The sequence below is a fragment of the Penaeus chinensis genome, chromosome 28 (assembly GCF_019202785.1).
Source record: "Penaeus chinensis breed Huanghai No. 1 chromosome 28, ASM1920278v2, whole genome shotgun sequence".
NCBI lineage: Eukaryota > Metazoa > Arthropoda > Malacostraca > Decapoda > Penaeidae > Penaeus > Penaeus chinensis.
Genome location: NC_061846.1, coordinates 5123120 through 5129362, shown reverse-complemented (window position 1 = coordinate 5129362; position 6243 = coordinate 5123120). Strand labels below are relative to the sequence as shown.

At 40.7% G+C, this 6243-nt stretch overlaps 1 protein-coding gene across 1 annotated transcript in view; it reads left to right on the top strand.

The window, feature by feature from the left end:
* The first annotated feature begins 4519 nt into the window (after positions 1-4519).
* Positions 4520-6243, top strand: part of LOC125039886 (peptide methionine sulfoxide reductase B1, chloroplastic-like) — a 62231-nt gene continuing 60507 nt past the window's right edge. Inside the window, exon 1 of the mRNA XM_047634234.1 lies at positions 4520-4801. The gene's annotated coding sequence lies outside the window, so the exon portion shown is untranslated. The remainder of the gene's footprint in view (positions 4802-6243) is intronic.

Below are 6243 nucleotides of genomic sequence, written 5' to 3'. Positions count from 1 at the left end.
TCCCCTATCCCTACTTAAATGTTCTTAACACATCTGATGTTCTTATACATTGCAAGTGCTCGTGATTTTTAATTTCTCTCTTCGTAAGTAGTCAACATTTAGAACCAAATAATGTTGCCGGTATTGCTATTTGTCTCAGATGTAGCTCCAGTGTCATAATAGAACTTCCATATCTTCCAAAGTTTTTTTTTTTATTTATATTATCATTCTGTAGAACCTGGTCCTATGACTGCATTCTCAAACAAGAGGATTTATGTTCCATTTAACTACACATTACGCAAGTTGTTGTGGCTTGAGTAATTCTTTAAGACAATTATGCTAATTATTAATGATATTCCATGGAATTTGATGGCCGTCCATGAGTTTAGACCTTCACATTATTACAAATATGTCGATGACAATTTTTCTTGTTTAGATTTTAGCTACAATTATAGTATCTGAACAATCAGCGTGAAATAGCATTTATATCTCTCAGCTTAGACATAGGCTAGAGATTTACAGCTGCAACAAACAATTGTTTCACCGTGGCATCTGAGTCCCAGATTTAAAGCCAGCTTACAAGGCGAGCATACAGTAATCAGAAACTCAATCCTTTATTACTTTGACTTTTACCGAGGCAGGTGTTCCATATACTCTTTATACAGTGGTTTGTCAGATAATTCTTTGTCTATTAGATTCAACCATCGTCGGTGAATTACTTTGCTGTTACAATAATGCTGGAAATCACGTTCAGGAATCTACTCACAAAAGTTGATGGACGCAGAAGCTTAAGAAGGAAATTATTTCTACCCCCCCCCCCCCCAAAAAAAAAAAAAAAAAATGTGCTTCTAAGCTTTACATTTTAGAAAAAAAGTTATAAGGCAGAAAAGGTCAGAAGATGATGAGTACCATACACAAAAAAAAAAAAAAAAAAAAAAAACTACTTCCTTGTGACTATAGTAGTATCCCCTACAAAGACAATCTAATTTTCTGTAATGTAATTAATTGCCCAAACCGACTCTAATGTGAAGAGTATAATAAGTGCACGGCATTCTGTAATTATCATTTCTCATTTACATTATTTTGTTAGTTTATTTTTGGCCATTGTATGTAGAGAAAATTCATCTCCTTTATAATCACTTGTTTTGAATCAATTAGTTATCATCAAAATTATAACTATCGATGCTAGTTATGAATCAATTAATTCTAAAATAATATACTAATTATTGATACTGGGTGGAGAATATTACACCCCGAAACGTCTTGTTATGATATACTTATCTATGACACTCGCACACCCACACACACACACACACACACATATGTGTGTGTGTGTGTGTGTGTGGGTGTGTGTGTGTGTGTGTGTGTGTGTGTGTGTGTGTAGATAATATGCATACATACATATATAAATTCTATACACAGTAGATATAAATATATATATATATATATATATATACGGTAAATATAGATATAGATATGCAGTACCTATTGCAGATAGATAGATAAGCAGACGTAAAGATAACAGATATATAAATGACGGGTATTTAAACAACAATATGTTAATTTATTTTCTATGTGTATGTTTGCGTATATGAGAATATATGTCTAAATATATATATATATATATATATATATATATATATATATATATATATATTATATATATACATATATATACATATATATATTGTATATATATACATATATATACATATATATATATGAAAGGAAAACCGTCCTTGTAATGTTTGCCCTAAATTTTACATAGGTGAGACCGGCAGAGCTTTTGAGAAAAGAATAAGTGAACATAAACGTGACGTCAGATATGCCAGAGATTCAAATGCGTGTTTCGTTCATTTGCGTGATGAAGGTCACCAGCTTAAATGGAAAAACGCGAAATTAATTCATAAATCAGCTAACTCGTACGAAAGGAAAATGTTAGAATCTCTATTAATTAGAAAAATGCCTAATTTTAACTTGAGTGCTGGTCAATGGGGCTTGGATGACCTTACCTCCTCGTTAGTTAGCAAAGCCTTCCCCAGACTCTTCGACCTTGACCCTCGTCCTGAGACCTGAGTCTACTCGTTCGTTCTGTCTCTCAATCACTATATATTCTTGTCAAAATTCTCTCCTTGTATCCATTTTGGTTTATCATTCGTCTGAAGAGGAACTCGTGAAGAGTTCGAAATGTTACATTTCAATTTTATTTTCTTACTGTGGCGGTTTTCCTTTCATCTTTGTGTACACGTTACTGTGTTTGCCTTTGTGTCATATATATATATATATATATATATATATATGTCTACATATCCATGTCTATTTGTGTGTGTACAAGTATATGTTTATATACGTGTGTGTATATATTTATGTCTATTTATTGTAAATGCAGAGCGTTTACATAGCATTTGCAAAAAAAAAAAAAAAAGTTAAGTTGTCTCGAAAGTTTTGGGGAATTTGTCATTGCCAAGTTAGAGATCCGTATCGGCTGAGTTACCGAGACAGATTTGTCGCGGGATTTCCATTTTTTGTTTCTGCTGATGCCAATTCTTTGTTCCGTCTCTGATATGCAAATTTCTCGTGCCGTGGCTGGAAATTGTCATTCATGCTTACATTTGTGTGTGTGCGTGCGTGTGTGTGTGAGGATGGGGGGAGGGGGCGTGTGTGTTTGTGTGTGTTAGTGTGTGTGTGTTTGTGTCTGTATGTGTGAGTGTGTCAAAATATACTTTAACCATTTTAAAACACTCCTTGCGGAATCTTTTTTCAACACACACACACACACACATATATATATATATATATATATATATATATATATATATATATGATATTTGGAATAAAAAATAACCGCAAACAAAAATCACATGATGCCTTATCAGAAATCCCCTATACAGTCAAAACAGAAATGGTACATGATTTAACCCCATTTCTGCGATAAGGTCCGTAAGAACAATTGGTATAAAGTCATTTTTTAAAATTCTTATTAACTTGGGAATTGATCGAGTAAAAGATTTGTGTGTATGTGTATAAATCTACACGCATAAATACACATAAACCCATACATAGAAAAACTCATACACATGCACATACGTGTGATTGTGTGTGTGTGTGTAGACAGTTTTCGACTATACATTTTGTAAATACATAAACTAGTGCCCTGTACATCTTTTCAGTGAAATCACAAAAAAACATGAAACAGTTTACTTTCCCATTACTAAAGCGAACGAGACAATCTATTATTATGTGAAAGATGACTCATTTTCTTACATATATATTCCTATATATATGCAGAGTACCATAGATAATCATATATTGATTTATAAAGCTTAGCTTAGATGACCCAATTTTGTCATGAAATGTGCTATTTTTTTCTGATCATCAAACTCGAAATATCGTAAGAATTCACTCATGTGTGAGAGGGCTGGAAATGTGGATGTTTTAGTGATTTCCCCTTTAATTTATTATTCATGTATTCTCTCGCTTTCTCTCACCCCCCCCCCCTCTCTCTCTCTCTCTCTCTCTCTCTCTCTCTCTCTCTCTCTCTCTCTCACTCTCTCTCTCTCTCTCTCTCTCTTTCTCTCACTTTCACTTTCACTTTCACTCTCACTCTTTCTCTCTCATAGATATTAGATTTTAATGTAACCCATTAAGCTAGTATGTGTAAAAGGGCCCCATTGTATCTTATCCTGTAGAGTGTATCTGCAAGCCATGAAAATCCTTATTTCGCACATGCAGCATTTTTTTCTCCTGTGAAAGTCTGGGTATGTATGGAACTCGTCTGAGTATGCCCTAACTACCACATGGCAAACCGTTCTAAAGATGCCAAAACTAACAATGTGTATTTTTGGCATTACTTAGGTCCACGGAAAGCGAGAAGAACTACAAAGTAATACCGTCATATATTACGACACAGGGAGAGAGATAAGGATCGCCATTGTCAAGGCTTCTTGTCATTCCTAATACTGAGGTCCTCCACCCAAACGTTTCCTCGTCTGCTGACTTTGTTATTTTTCCTTCACTGGGGCGTTACAGTTTTTTTTTTTTTTTTTTTTGACCGACGAAGACTGTAAAATGAAGACAAATATGTATTTCAAACAAAAAATATAAATCTGCATTAATATCTTGTCAGCACAACTAAAAGAATGTTATGACTGCACGAATATGACGCTGCTTGACAAACAGTCGCACATAAGCACACATACCTAACCTACATATCTGCCTCTCAAAGCAACCCTGATTAAAACCAGCAATAAGAACAGCTCGGGTTAGAATTTATGCCAATAAAACTCCAACCAGTGTTCACACAAGCTTCACACTTCTCGTCCCGCTAGGAAGTACCGCTCGCTTCCCTACAATCAAAGTTTCTCACTAATTCGCTAAATCAAAGCATTAAAAGATACATAGTTAACCGCATAACTACAGAGAAAAAAGGTGTATATACGGAGTGTGATTTCCGAATAATCCTCAGTCCTCAGTTGCCATTTAATCCCTCACATGGCAACCCAGGAGTGCGTCGTCTGCTACGCCGCCACACCAGCGAGCGCGGCCGCCTCAGTGCCGTGGTGGAGAGCTGTGTGGAAAGACGTACGCCGCTTCTCTTCTCTCATGTGATATCTCACAACTAACTGCAGTCTTCTTATGTGACGTTGGAACACATATTAGAGGATTCGATCTTGTCTCTTCGAAGAGAAGATTTGGTATTGGTTCCGCGTGTCAGTTGACGTGTACGGAGCGGGGCGAGCTGTGACGCGAAATAAGCTGTTATTTTCCTACTGTTTCGTTCGTCTGCGATTAGTGACAGCTGATTCTCATTTGTTATCCAAAGGTAAGTGAGCGATTATAAGTGCGAAGTGACTTTTATCTTACCATTTGTGGATTATATCAACAGAGGAAGGTGACCCATATTGCCCTCGAATCGCCAACACGGAACAGTGTATCCACGCAAACAAATCAAATAATAGCTAAGTAGTCGCTAGTTTATAATTTTTTTTTTTTTCAACACATTCGCCATTATGCACGAATCACGAATCCAGCAATGTGCATCAACGAACATTTTGCCTCGCATAACACGCCACACGAAGGAAGTTTGAAAAGTGAAAGATCCAAGGAATGCCCTGCTCTCGCGCGGGGCTGGGGCCGAGCGCATGCCAGCTCCCACCTTTCAGTCGGATTTCGGCGAATGAGCGGCTCTGGTGTAGACAGGCCCTTTGGAGGAAAGGAAAGGAAGAAACGGAATGAATAACGAAGCTGGAGACCGGCGGCAAGTGAAAAAGGCTAAGGTAACCACGCTGGATAAGGGAGGGGGGAAGGGGAGCGAACATCTCATTGGGATCGATCGGTGGACGTCCTCCTCCTCCTCCTCCTCCTCCTCCTCCTCCTCCTCCTCCTCCTCCTCCTCCTCCTCCTCCTCCTCCTCCTCCTCCTCCTCCTCCTCCTCCTCTCCTCCTCTCCTCCCCTCCTCCCCTCCTTCCCCCCTCCTCCCCTCCTTCCCCCCTCCTCCCCTCCTTCCCCCCTCCTCCCCTCCTTCCCCCCTCCTCCCCTCCTTCCCCCCTCCTCCTCCTCCTCCTCCTCCTCCTCTTCCTTCCTCCTCTTCCTTCCTCCTCTTCCTTCCTCCCCCCTCCTCCTCCTCCTCCTCCTCCTCCTCCTCCTCCTCCTCCTCCTCCTCCTCCTCCTCCTCCTCCTCCTCCTCCTCCCATCTCCTCCCTCCTCCTCCTCCCTTCTCCTCCCTCCTCCTCCTCCCATCTCCTCCTCCTCCTCCTCCTCCTCCTCTCCTCCTCCCCTCCTCCCCTCCTCCCCTCCTCCTCCCCTCCTCCTCCTCCTCCTCCTCCTCCCCTCCTCCTCCTCCTCTCCTCCTCCACTCCTCCTCCTCCTCCTCTCCTCTTCCACTCCTCTTCCACTCCTCCTCCTCTCCTCCTCCCCTCCTCCTCCCCTCCTCCTCCTCCTCCTCCTCTCCTCCTCTCCTCCTCCTCCTCCTCTCCTCCTCCCCTCCTCCCCTCCTCCTCCCCTCCTCCCCTCCTCCTCCTCCTCCTCCTCCTCCTCCTCCTCTTCCTCCTCTTCCTCTTCCTCTTCCTTCTTCTTCCTCCCATATTCCTCATTCCTCCACCATTTTTTCCTCTTCCTCTACTACCACTAATAATAACAAATAACAAAAAATCATCTCCACCCTTCCTCCCCTTCCTTCTTCTTCTCTCTCTCCCCTCCCCTCCCCTCCTCCCCCTCCTCCTCCTCCTCCTCCTCCTCCTCCTCCTCCTCCTCCTCCTCCTCCTC